General features: G+C 39.7%; 1 pseudogene; it reads right to left on the reverse strand.

Annotated features, from left to right (window-relative positions):
• Positions 1-11361: 11361 nt before the first annotated feature.
• On the reverse strand, positions 11362-11986 carry LOC129647295 (protein Abitram-like; annotated as a pseudogene).
• Between the last annotated feature and the right edge of the window lie 3093 nt (positions 11987-15079).

Consider the following 15079-nt stretch of genomic DNA (forward strand, 5'->3'; position numbering starts at 1 on the left):
CTATCAACAATTATATGCCAATAAAATGGACAATGTGGAAGAAATGGACAAATTCTTAGAAAAGTACAACTTTCCAAAACTCGACCGGGAAGAAATAGAAAATCTTAACAGACCCATCACAAGCACGGAAATTGAAACTGTAATCAAAAATCTTCCAGCAAACAAAAGCCCAGGTCCAGACGGTTTCACAGCTGAATTCTACCAAAAATTTAGAGAAGAGCTAACACCTATCCTGCTCAAACTCTTCCAGAAAATTGCAGAGGAGGGTTAACTTCCAAACTCATTCTATGAGGCCACCATCACCCTAATACCAAAACCTGACAAAGATCCCACAAAAAAAGAAAACTACAGGCCAATATCACTGAGGAACATAGATGCAAAAATCCTTAACAAAATTCTAGCAATCAGAATCCAACAACACATTAAAAAGATCATACACCATGACCAAGTGGGCTTTATCCCAGGGATGCAAGGATTCTTCAATATCTGCAAATCAATCAATGTAATACACCACATTAACAAATTGAAAAATAAAAACCATATGATTATCTCAATAGATGCAGAGAAAGCCTTTGACAAAATTCAACATCCATTTATGATCAAAACTCTCCAGAAAGCAGGAATAGAAGGAACATACCTCAACATAATCAAAGCTATATATGACAAACCCACAGCAAACATTATCCTCAATGGTGAAAAATTGAAAGCATTTCCTCTAAAGTCAGGAACAAGACAAGGGAGCCCACTTTCACCATTACTATTCAACATAGTTTTGGAAGTTTTGGCCACAGCAATCAGAGCAGAAAAAGAAATAAAAGGAATCCAAATTGGAAAAGAAGAAGTAAAGCTCTCACTGTTTGCAGATGACATGATCCTCTACATAGAAAACCCTAAAGACTCCACCAGAAAATTACTAGAACTAATCAATGACTATAGTAAAGTTGCAGGATATAAAATCAACACACAGAAATCCCTTGCATTCCTATACACTAATAATGAGAAAACAGAAAGAGAAATTAAGGAAACCATTCCATTCACCATTGCAACGGAAAGAATAAAATACTTAGGAATATATCTACCTAAAGAAACTAAAGACCTATATATAGAAAACTATAAAACACTGGTGAAAGAAATCAAAGAGGACACTAACAGATGGAGAAATATACCATGTTCATGGATTGGAAGAATCAATATAGTGAAAATGAGTATACTACCCAAAGCAATCTATAGATTCAATGCAATCCCTATCAAGCTACCAACAGCATTCTTCACAGAGCTAGAACAAATAATTTCACAATTTGTATGGAAATACAAAAAACCTCGAATAGCCCAAGCGATCTTGAGAAAGAAGAATGGAACTGGAGGAATCAACCTACCTGACTTCAGGCTCTACTACAAAGCCACAGTTATCAAGACAGTATGGTACTGGCACAAAGACAGAAATATAGATCAATGGAACAAAATAGAAAGCCCAGAGATAAATCCACGCACATATGGACACCTTATCTTTGACAAAGGAGGCAAGAATATACAATGGATTAAAGACAATCTCTTTAACAAGTGGTGCTGGGAACTCTGGTCAACCACTTGTAAAAGAATGAAACTAGAACACTTTCTAACACCATACACAAAAATAAACTCAAAATGGATTAAAGATCTCAACGTAAGACCAGAAACTATAAAACTCCTAGAGGAGAACATAGGCAAAACACTCTCTGACATACATCACAGCAGGATCCTCTATGACCCACCTCCCAGAATATTGGAAATAAAAGCAAAAATAAACAAATGGGACCTAATTAACCTTAAAAGCTTCTGCACATCAAAGGAAACTATTAGCAAGGTGAAAAGACAGCCTTCAGAATGGGAGAAAATAATAGCAAATGAAGCAACTGACAAACAACTAATCTTGAGAATATACAAGCAACTCCTCCAGCTCAACTTCAGAAAAATAAATGACCCAATCAAAAAATGGGCCAAAGAACTAAATAGACATTTCTCCAAAGAAGACATACAGATGGCTAACAAACACATGAAAAGATGCTTAACATCACTCATTATCAGAGAAATGCAAATCAAAACCACTATGAGGTACCATTTCACACCAGTCAGAATGGCTGCGATTCAAAAGTCTACAAGTAATAAATGCTGGAGAGGGTGTGGAGAAAAGGGAACCTTCTTCCACTGTTGGTGGGAATGCAAACTAGTACAGCCACTATGGAGAACAGTGTGGAGATTCCTTAAAAAACTGGAAATAGAACTGCCTTATGATCCAGCAATCCCACTGCTGGGCATACACACTGAGGAAACCAGAAGGGAAAGAGACACGTGTACCCCAATGTTCATCGCAGCACTGTTTATAATAGCCAGGACATGGAAGCAACCTAGATGTCCATCAGCAGATGAATGGATAAGAAAGCTGTGGTACATATACACAATGGAGTATTACTCAGCCATTAAAAAGAATACATTTGAATCAGTTCTAATGAGGTGGATGAAACTGGAGCCTATTATACAGAGTGAAGTAAGCCAGAAAGAAAAACACCAATACAGTATACTAAAGCATATATATGGAATTTAGAAAGATGGTAACAATAACCCTGTGTATGAGACAGCAAAAGAGACACTGATATATAGAACAGTCTTATGGACTCTGAGAGAGAGGGAGAGGGTGGGAAGATTTGGGAGAATGGCATTGAAACATGTAAAATATCATGTATGAAACGAGTTGCCAGTCCAGGTTCAATGCACGATACTGGATGCTTGGGGCTGGTGCACTGGGACGACCCAGAGGGATGGAATGGGGAGGGAGGAGGGAGGAGGGTTCAGGATAGGGAACACATGTATACCTGTGGTGGATTCATTTTGATATTTGGCAAAACTAATACAATTATGTAAAGTTTAAAAATAAAATAAAAATTAAAAAAAATAAATAAAAAGGAATGAAGTACTGATTCGTGTTATAACATGGATGAACCTTGAAAACATGCTAAATGTAAGATGCCAGTGGCAGAGAACTACATATTGGATGATCCCGTTTATATAAAATACTCAGCACAGGAAAATCTAAAGATTAATGATTGCCTAGAGCTGAGGGGGTCAGGGGGATTGGGGAATGATGGGTAAGAGGTTTCTTTTCCGGGTAAGGAAAATATTCTAGAATTGATTGCAGTGATGGATACACAACTCTGTGATTGTACTAGAAATCATTGAATTTTACATTCAATAAATACAATTGGATAAATTGTATGGTATGTGAATTATATTTCAATAAAACTGGTGAAAAAAAAAACAATGGAAAAACTGAGGCCCTACCACATAAGCTGTTTTTCATCCAGAGGGGCTTCTCTTTTCGGGGTCTCCATACCCTGTGCTTTACACCAACCAGCCGAAGCCTTGATTTTCAAATTCTTGTATGTGTGCATATCACACACATACCCACACATGACATGTAAACAGACACATAAACACACATTTACACCAATACACTCACACAGACATGCAAAGACAGTCACAGACACACACACAGACATATGCACTCACACTTACACACCAAATTGCTCCTTGGTCAATGGAACTACACTGCTTTCTGGTTGAGGCAATAACAAGGGGCTAATACAAATCAATACTCAAATCACTGTTTTAATTTCTTTTTCTGTGAGTGGAACCAGCGGGTATATAGAAAAAAGGAAGAATACAAGGCATAACTTTGAACTTCATATTCACCACACATGTGGGACTCCGATCTTTATTCAGCAGCCTCAAAGCCTTTGACTGTGTGGATCACAATAAACTGTGGAAAATTCTGAAAGAGATGGGAATACCAGACCACCTTACCTGACTCTTGAGAAATCTGTATGCAGGTCCAGAAGCAACAGTTAGAACTGGACATGGAACAACAGACTGGTTCCAAATAGGTAAAGGAATACGTCAAGTTTGCATATTGTCACCCTACTTATTTAACTTATATGCAGAGTACATCATGAGAAATGCTGGGGTGGAGGAAGCACAAGCTGGAATCAAGATTGCAGGGAGAAATATCAATAACCTCAGATACGCAGATGATACCACCCTTATGGAGGAAAGTGAAGAACTAAAGAGCCTCTTGATGAAAGTGAAAGAGGAGAGTGAAAAAGTTGGCTTAAAACTCAACATTCAGAAAACTAAGATCATGGCATCTGGTCCCATCACTTCATGGCAAATAGCTGGGGAAACAGTGGAAACAGTGTCAGACTTTATTTTTCTGGGCTCCAAAATCACTGCAGATGGTGATTGCAGCCATGAAATTAAAAGGTGCTTACTCCTTGGAAGAAAAGTTATGACCAACCTAGATAGTACATTAAAAAGCAGAGACATTACTTTGCCAACAAAGGTCCATCTAGTCAAGGCTATGGTCTTTCCAGTGGTCATGTATGGATGTGAGAGTTGGACTATAAAGAAAGCTGAGCACCGAAGAATTGATGCTTTTGAACTGTGGTGTTGGAGAAGACTCTTGAGAGTCCCATGGACTGCAAGGAGATCCAACCAGTCCATCTTAAAGGAGACCAGTCCTGGGTGATCTATGGAAGGACTGATGCTGAAGCTGAAACTCCAGCACTTTGGCCATGTGATGAGAAGAGCTGACTCACTGAAAAAGACCCTGATACTGGGAAAGATTGAGGGCACGAGGAGAAGGGGATGACAGAGGATGAGATGGTTGGATGGCATCACCGACTCAATGGACATGGATTTGGGTGGACTCCAGGTGTTGGTGATGGACAAGGAGGTCTGGCGAGCTGTGGTTCATGGGGTCACAAAGAGTCGGACATGACTGAGTGACTGAACTGACTGACTGAAGCACAGAAAGTGAAAGTGTAGTTGCTCAGTCGTGTCTGACTCTTTGCAACCCCATGGACTATAGCCTGCCAGGCTCCTCTGTCCATGCAAGAATATGGGTGTAGGTTGTCCTTTCCTTCTCCAAGGGATCGTCTTGACCCAGGGATTGAACCCAGGTCTTCTGCATTGCAGGCAGATTCTTTACTGTCTGAGCCACCAGGGAAGCCCCAGGAGGAAAAGAAATGATAAAGTCTAAATGGACCTGTCAGTGCTGCCCTCCTTGTGTCTATGAGGGCAGCGCTGTGTCTATGTGCCTCATTGGTGTGATTTCAGCTGAGCCATACAGGGTTGAGTACACATCTCTACCCTGTACCTATCACCTCTTGCCACATGTGAGGCTGGTACTGGAAGCTAGTACTACAGATCGCTTCCAAACTGTTGTCATTCTCATGATGGACTTTCCAGCATCTTTCCATCACTGTGGCTCTTGTCTCAAGAGATAGACTGCTTGGTATAAGTACAATCCCAAATTCTTATTTCAGGAAAAAGTTCTACCCTGTCTATGGTCATTGGCGTGCAGGAAGAAGTTTACCATCAACTTTTGTAAAGTTCTTCCAACTCTTGAGAAAGCCTAGAGAAGCTTCTTGCTTTCTCTCCCTGGATGAAAACTATGTGATGTGTAGCCCTGATTGCTCCTGGGAGTCATCCTGCACCCACAAAGGAAACTAGGCTCAAAGTGAAGATGATTCTGCAAATGGCAGGGGGGGCGGTGACAGGATGAAATTCAGTCCTTGTTGACAGTATCCAGATCACTCAATCCTGGAACTCTATTTCTGGACCTCCTATCATATTCAGCAATAAATCTGTCTGTGGTTAAACCCAGTTTGAATCGAGACTTTTGAGCCTTGGGATTAAGGCTCAAAACTGTAACTGTTGAGATTTCTGGAAGGGATGCATGGCAGCTTGGAGGGGACCATGACAGCAGTTGATGTGTGTGGAGAGCTGTGGAGACAATGTTCTCCCATTTGCTTGTGTATTTATGAGTGGACATTAATATGTTTGTATGTGGATGAGTACAATGATATACTTGGACCACTGAGTTCTCTTATCATTCACTCCTTCATGAAAAAAGCCTGTATTAAGCCCTCACTGTATTCAACAAATCTCCTAATGTGAGGGGAAGGGTATAAGTGTATGAGTATGTGTGCGATCTCAGAGAACATGTGTGCAAATGTTCAATGTGCCTTCTTTCTGCCAGAGGATTATTGAATTTGTCTACAATCTGCTCTTTTGGCTGGAGTGAGTGTCTCCATAAAGAGGAGCCCTTATCTCCACATCATCTCCATGTCTCATCATTAATTCTGTACTGAACAAAAAGTTGAAGATGACTGGGGTTTGGGGCAGTCAGTGCCAAGTGGCATACAAATGACAGGTTCTGGCACTCATGATCTTTGCACCAGGAAGCAAGATCTTGGCCCTCCAAGGGGGCAATGGCACAAAACGCATCCAAACAAGGTTCATCTCCTATAATTGATTTCTTCTGGCAGGTCTGACCTCCTAATGGTATCCTGCCTAGGCTGGCACTATTATAATTAGTCTCTGAACCCTGAGACGCCAACCACATGCTGGCTTATAGAGACTGGCGGCCTGGGTTCAGAAACTTGTCACAGGCAATTCATAAAACAAATAATTCACTTTATAAAATAGTACTATGCTTTGATTTCCCTTTTTACAATGATATTTCCAGGTAATTTAATATTTAGATATTTAATATTATATGGTGTTAATTATGTTAAATAAGAAAAAAATGTATGATCTATATAGATACCAAAAAAGGCATGGGATTAAACTTTGCTTGCCTTTTGACTTTTTAACTTTCTATGTAAACTAGAAGTAGATATATATTTCTGCAAAATAATAAAATGCTATTCAAACCAACCACCAGTATTGTGTTTAATGATTAATCACTAGGTTAATTTCTGTCAAAATCAGGGAAAGATGAAGGTAACCTCGATTAAGCATTATTATTTAACATTGGTCTGGGAATTCTAGCCAATGAAACAAAATTTTGAAAATCAAAAGAAGAGATAGAGAAACAAAAGGAAAAACAAATTATCATTATCTTGTAGAATTTTGACAGGTTTTGTTTTGACAGTGATCTTAATAATCATTAAGACCTGACTTCTAAATGATTTAGATACTTACAAACAAAGCTAGAAAGGTAAATACTTTTCTCTACAGTGATCATTTGAGCTTATGTATTGACTTCAACCAGATAATTATTGTCCAGAAACTAAAGGTTACTTAATTCAAAGCTCAAATTATCATATTCAGCAAATATTCTCCATGATAAACTGTTTATAAACAATATTTCAAAATAATAGCTTGGGAGAAAAAATTGCAGGTACCATATTTCTTTGATTTTTAGCTGCAATTTTAAAAATTGTAAATATTTGAGAAATTGGGGCACATCTTACAATTGATGTGTATGCTTAGTGTGTTAGTGTGTTCTTTTTACAGAATGGCTGTTATTATTTTATAGTTTTAGCATGGAGTCAACTTTGCTGAAAATTAGATGTGTGTTGGGGGTTTTATCTACAATCCATAGGGTTGCAAATGGACATGACTGAAGTGACTTAGGATGCACATATGCATAACAGAAAACTCACAGAGATGTGAAGCAGAAACTCATACACAGCAGCACTAACACATTAAGTGAAATAAATTGTTCTGGGACCCATCTGAGAGGGTAAGTTAAGCAGAGTTTGAGGTACCTAGGAGAGGGGCAAGAGGAAGAGTCATATTTTTCCTAGGAGTGGGGAAAACTCACCAGAGAATAGAATGCAGGTGTTTTGGTCCTTGTGGGTCTGAGTGCATTTTGGACTTAGAAGCTCAGGGCCACTGTGACACTGGGCTTGTGTCCTGCAGTAGCCAATCACTTTGCTGCCTGGAGAACATTATAGGTGGTTCAGAGAGTGGCCATACCTCTCAGAGAATTCTTAGACCCCACTTCCCACATCCTGGACCTTTCCTACCTCCCTCTTTCTTTTATGTCATTCTATGTGAAAATAAAAAATGTTACTTTGGCAGCTCATGCCACAGGTGAAGAGGATGACTATTTGTCACAATTGCGTGGCCCCTCAGAAGACCTGGGTCCTGATAAGTTACTTGAACTTCATGTTGCTAGGGTGGGGCCTATGAACCAGGGCCCGGATGTTGGACCTAAGGTCACTGTTCTGGTTGGAAACAAAGGGAAGCAAACAAGATTCCCACTACTAAAAACAGGAGGCCAGGCAAAAACATAAAGGCAGAAAAGAGAAAAGGTGATAAACCATGAAGCTAAGCACCTGGGATCCTTTTGTTTCCACAGAGAAGGAAATCTCTACTCTGCCTGTATGTTACTATCCTTGCAGATATTTATTTTTTAAAACAGCTAGTGCCAGATCCCATTCTCAAAGAGTCTAATTTATCAGTCTGGAGTGAAGCCTTGGCTTCTTCTTCTTTTTTTTTTATAAAGCACTTCTTGTAATTCTGGAGAAGGAAATGGTAGCTCACTCCAGTGTTCTTGCCTGGAAAATTCCATGGACAGAGGAGCCTGGTGAGCCACAGTCCATGGGGTCGCAAAGAGTTGGACACAGCTGAGCACATAATCCTTATGTAATTCTAATACACTGCTGGCATTGAGAACCACTGCATCAAGCCTGTTTTGACACTATTCCTACGATGCAGTTTAAGAAGCCCTGACTTGACTGAAAGAGAACTTTGGAGCCTTGCTGAAGTGGACACAGAACTCCATGCTCCTCTCCTTTCTCCCGCTTACTTCAGTTCCATTTTTACATTTCTGAATTACTTGAATAATGTCTTTCTCTTAACTGGACTATGAACTCCATTGGTCAAGAACACAACTGTTTTTTTCACCATTGTTATCACTCCAGAAGCTTGGGCACTCAATCAATAGTTGTTAAATGAATGCATGCTTAGTCACTTCACTCATGTCCAACACTTTTGCAACCCCACAGACTGTAGCCTACCAGGCTCCTCTGTCCATGGGATTTCCCAGGCAAGAATACTGGAGTGGGTTGCCATTTCCTCCTCTATCAGACCTTCCCGATCCAGGGATTAAAACTACATCTCCTGCATCCCTGCAGGAGGTTTCTTTACCACTACCGCCACCTGGGAAGCCCCCATTAAATGAATAGGTGAATAATTAAAGAACACTTACCAACTTGTCTTACATCCAGTGGGGGCCCACTAAAATTGATTGCTCCATGACAAACTCTTTTCATGACAAGAATGCTAAGAAGAAGAAAGAGATCAACTCAAAGAAATAATAATATTCACTGATTCCCAAGAGATAATGAACATGGAGCTTAAATCCTTCAGTTTGTTTTTGTTTTTTTTTTTTTTGAGTTAATTTAGGTCCTCAGCTTGTGGACCTGAGATGAGCCTAGAGGGGACAATGACTTTGAGGGTCATAGTGAAGAAAGGGATTTGGGACAGTCACAAAGTGGATGTTTACTTGAGTTATCCAACTGTAGCATAGCTGTAAGTGAAATCTAGAGTGTACTGAAGAGGGAAAACATCACAGGTAGAACCTCAAGTCAAGAGCTTCAGATTGAAGGAATGAGATGAGGAGATTCCAGGGAACTGATATAACGAAACATGGGATCAAAAGCTAGAAGGATGAGAGACAATTTGTGATGTGGAGTCCAGGATGAGAGAAACCAAACTTGGGAATAATGGGATGGTAGCAAGGCTCTGGAGAAGGCAATGGCACCCCACTCCAGTACTCTTGGTGGAAAATTCCATGGACAGAGTAGCCTGGTAGGCTGTAGTCCATGGGGTTATGAAGAGTCGGACACAACTGAGAGACTTCACTTTCACTTTTCACTTGCATGCATTGGAGAAGGAAATGGCAACCCACTCCAGTATTCTTGCCTGGAGAATCCCAGAGATGGTGGAGCCTGGTGGGCTGCCATCTATGGGGTCGCACAGTCAGACACGACTGAAGCAACTTAGCAGCAGCAGCAGCAGCAGCAGCAAGGCTCCAGGTTTTATAGAATTGGAGGAGTTAGGCAGCTAAATGGTGGGGGTTATACCTGCAACACTGGGAAGTAAATATGGGTAACCAATTGCCAATCACAAGAAGTTAACCAATTCACCTAAGGAGATGCTTGCCTAAGGGTTAAATCAATTTCCAGCACAACAATGATGAAACCAGAGTGAGTTCATCCTGCATAGACTCCCTAAACATATAGGTTACTACAGAATTCATGTGTAGATTATTTTCTAAATTTCCTTGCCTTATATTCCAATACCTTATTTTCTCCAACCAAGAAATCCTTCAACTGTTTCTTCACCAGTTACTATGAATACCATGTGCCTAATATACTCATTGTATTACTCTCTTTCAATTTTCAAATAAAGAACCACATGCTATGTTAAAATCGCATTAGTTATACTTAAGTTTTAAGTAGCTAGTATAGAATCAATCCGGAGAAGGCAATGGCACCCCACTCCAGTACTCTTGCCTGGAAAATCCCATGGACGAAGGAGCCTGGTAGGCTGCAGTCCATGGGGTTGCTAAGAGTCGGACATGACTGAGCGACTTCACTTTCACTTTTCACTTTCATGCATTGGAGAAGGAAATGGCAACCCACTCCAGTGTTCTTGCCTGGAGAATCCCAGGGACGGGGGAGCCTGGTGGGCTGCCGTCTATGGGGTCACACAGAGTAGGACACGACTGAAGTGACTTAGCATAGCATAGCATAGAATCAATCATGGAGTAGCTAGTATCATTAGTTCTCTATGAAAACAATTATAAAAACGGAATATAATCTGACAAAAACTGTGTAAAGACACTGGAGAGCAATAAGGGAAGCCAAGACTTATAGATAGGGAAGATACGGAAGGAAATACAAGTGCTTTGATTTCAATATTATGGGTTGAATTATGTTCCCTCCCCAGACTGATATATGGAAGTCTTAACCCCCAGTATCTCAGAATGTGATCTTATTTGGAAACTGAATCTTTGTAGATGTAATTAGTAAGGGGACATCATACTGGAGAAGGATATACCAATAGGACTGTGTACTTACAAAAAGAAGAAATTTAGACACAGGGAGAGTACCATGTGAAGATATGCTCCTACAAGCCAAGGAACTACCAGAAGCTAAGAGAGAGGCCTAAAACTTATCCCACCCCCCACCTTTTTTAACAGGATGATTGGTAAATTATTCTTATTTTGCTGTCTTTTCAAATTTTCCCCAAAATGCTTTGGTTTTTGTTTTTTCAACAGAAAAACATGTCTTCCTTGCCAGTTGTTAGAAAGAGAAAAGTAAGAGAAGAAGAGAATGAGTAAGTGGGCAGGCAGATCTGAGAGGTTGAAGACAAAACAGAATCAAGGCTTGTTATGCAAGACAAAGAAGGAAAACCAGGTCAGGCCTCCCTGTGGATGACCAGGTGTGAAGTATACTTCACCAGTGCCCGTTCTTCTTTAGTGTACTGACCAGTAGGCCAGGTAAGGAAAGGATGCCATGTTGCTTTTTACTCCATCTCAGTCCTCACCCCTAATGAGGTAGCTGCTGTGGCTTTCATGCATTTCATTATAATTTCTTCATATTCTTGGATCAGTAACCCTCCTGTTTCACTTTTATTTCTTCAAATTTGGGCAGCACGACTGCAATGTAGCCTTCGGTGGATGGCTTCTCTTGAAGAATAGATGGTTTATGGATAATGTTTACATTCACTTCCATTAACCATCCTCTAACACAGTTAGATATGATATATTCTTCTCCACCTGAGCAGTAAATCTTACACAGAGGTGCAAGTTCTGTGAGAAACTGTGTCCCCCGCTTAAATTTCTCAGAGACTTTGTTCTGAAGGCTGCTACAGTTGGTACGGATTTGATTTAAAAATTCTTTTAATTGTTTTTTCCACTTTGAAGAACTGAATGAGATCCTGCCAACATGATGACATGTATTTGGTTAGAGTGCTATAGTATACAGTGTTCCTCACAGGGTTTTCCTTTGACATCCTGTTTTTCCACATCTCTGCAAATGCCATTCCCTTGGCCTGCTTCATATCAGTGAGTAAAGAAACGATCCACAAACAACAGCATCACGGGCTCAGCAGCCAAAGTGGCCACAGGGTCCTTGGGATTGGTAGTCATGGCAACCTCGGGTGCTACAAACCTTCCTAAACCTTATTCTTTTGTAGCATCTTCAGGGGGAGAATGGTCCTGTCAATACCTTAATTTTAGACTTCTAGCCAGAGCTGTCAGATAATAAATTTCTATTGGTTAAACAACCAGTTTGTGGTACCTTAATATAGTAATCCTAGCAAACTAATACCATGAGGTTGGCATTTTGTTTACAATTTCCTCTCAGGTCATTTGTCAACATTTAAGTTACATGTTGATAAGCTAAGTAAATACTGAAAAGTTATTAATAAAAGTGAGACAAATTTCCACAAAGTTACAGTATTAAGGGGAAAACCCTTAATCTCAGAACCCACTGAAGAGGAGGGATCTTGTTAAATAAACGTGGCAAACAGATATGGAAAAATGGAAACAGTGAGACTTTACTTCCTTGGTCTCCAAGATTACTGCAGACAGTGACTGCAGCCATAAAATTAAGAGATGCTTGCTCCTTGGAAGAAAATCTATGACAAACCTAGACAGCCCATTAACAATCAGAGACATCACTTTGCCCACAAAGGTCCATTTAGTCAAAGCTATGGTTTTTCCAGTAGTCATATATGGATCTGAGAGTTGGACCATGAGGAAGGCTGAGTGCTGAAGAACCAATACTTTCGAATTGTGGTGCTGGAGAAGGCTCTTGAGAGTCCCTTGGACAGCAAGGAGATCAAACCAGTCAATCCTAAAGGAAACCAACCCTAAACACCCATTGCAAAGACTGATGCTGAAGGTCCAATACTTTGGCCACCTGATGCCAAGAGCTGATTAACTGGAAAAGACCCTGATGCTGGGAAAGATTGAGGGCAGGAGGAGAAGAGGATGACAGAGAATGAGATAGTTGGATGGCATCATAGACTGAATGGACATGAGTTTGAGCAAACTCTGGGAGATAGTGAAGGACAGGGAAGCCTGATATGCTGCAATCCACGGGGTTGCAAGAAGTTGGACATGAGAGCAACTAAACAACAGCAACAAGTAATATTAGCTTTAAAATAATAATAGTGTATCATGGAGATTAAAATTTCTATAGAATTGAAATACACACTAACAATAGGACAAACCACAATGTGGGAGGGTAAATGAAGTTAAAGTATTTTAAGGTTCCTATATTGTACAAGAAGTAAAAGATACAATTAAAGGTAGATTTAAGGATGGATGCTATAATATCTACAATAACATCTTAATTTATATATATATATATATATATATATATATATATATATATATATATATATATATATATATATTGGAGAAGGCATTGGCACCCCACTCCAGTACTCTTGCCTGGAAAATCCCATGGATGGAGGAGCCTGGTAGGCTGCAGTCCATGGGGTCGCTAAGAGTCGGACACGATTGAGCGACTTCACTTTCACTTTTCACTTTAATGCATTGGAGAAGGAAATGGCAACCTACTCCAGTGTTCTTGCCTGGAGAATCCCAGGGACGGGGGAACCTAGTGGGCTGCCATCTATGGGGTCTCACAGAGTCGGACACGACTGAAGTGACTTAGCATAGCATAGCATAACATATATATATATATCTCCAACTCTGAAATATATTTTAGATTGTCTTAGATAGGGCTATATTATATGAAATTAAGTAGACTTGAATGCAAGAAATATTAATAGAGACACAGAGGGATATTTCACAATGATTAAAGGGTAAAATCAACTAAATGAAGTACAGTTCTAAATATGGATGCATCTAATAACATTGCTTTAGAATATATAAAGCAAAAAATTGACAAAATGGAAAAGAGAAATAGGTAAATCCACTATCTCTGCTAGAGAAATTAACATATATCTTTTAAAAATAGCAAAATATCAATAAAGGTGTACTGATGGTTCAAAATGCAGAATAAACCAAAATACCTAACAATATGTTGACTTCCAGTTTTTCAAGGACAGAGCCTAGAAGTCACTACTTTATCCTAACAAATAAAAAGCTGAACAGACTGAAATATTAACAAATCTTCTTAGATCTATAAGAGAGGGGAGAACACAGGGCAAACCATTGCCCCCAAGACTGGCGAGACAGAGAGGTAAATACTGGGATTCAAGGCTTACCAGAGCAGAGACTGACAAGCAAAAACCAATGTAACCAGTACCAGGGTAGAAAAACCTAAACTATAATCAGCAAACTATTGAAGGCTCAGTGTGGACAACTCTGAGAGTTAAAAACTCCGGGGAACCAAATTATAGGGGTTCCCCCAAACTTTTGTAAGTTTTACCTCCAGGAATTTGACTAGGTCCTCAAAGGAAATATCAGAGAAAAATCCCAGTGTGCTTCCAGTAATGGTAGGGAATCAGTATGAACATGCTCAGGTACTGTGTTCATCTTAACAAATCCTGCCCTCAGGGGAAACTAATTAACCAGAAATCAACCTGCTGGGGTAGTATCAGAACTCACATGACTCGGGGGAAAGAAAATACTCAACTCAGTCAGCACTAGTATTTCACATGGGAGAAGGGAAATACCCAACCTGAACCCACTTCAGTCATCCTGTCCCACATAGCAGTGAGAAAAAAAACCTGAATACTGGTGAAGTGTAAAAATTCAGAGGTAAAATACTGAGACCTCATCATAGGCTACAGAGTTCTTCCTCTTCCCCAACACCTCACCACCACATTACTAAAGGCCTGTTTATAACAGTTTCTTTTACCTGGTATATAATGTTAGGCTATCAAGAAAAAAAATTATAAGACATACAAAAAGGCAAAAAAAAAATGCAATGTGAAGAGACAGAGCAAGCATCGGAACAAGACATGAAGAAATTGGAATTATCAGACTGGAAATTTAAAACAATTATGATTAATATGCTAAATTAGAAAGCATGCAGCAAAAGATGGGTAATGTAAACAGAGAGATGGAAGAAGAACCTAAAAATTCTTCTAAGAATCCTAAGAACCAAGCAGAAATGCTAGAGATAAACATACTATAACAAAACAAAAACTCCCAAACACTAACTGGAATGAAGGATGCCTTTGATGGGCTTACTAGTAAGCTAGACAAGGCTGAGGAAAGAGCTTGACAATATATCAATAGAAACTTCAAAACTGGAAAAGC

This window comes from Bubalus kerabau, chromosome 3 (genome assembly GCF_029407905.1).
Source record: "Bubalus kerabau isolate K-KA32 ecotype Philippines breed swamp buffalo chromosome 3, PCC_UOA_SB_1v2, whole genome shotgun sequence".
NCBI classification, from domain to species: Eukaryota; Metazoa; Chordata; class Mammalia; order Artiodactyla; family Bovidae; genus Bubalus; species Bubalus kerabau.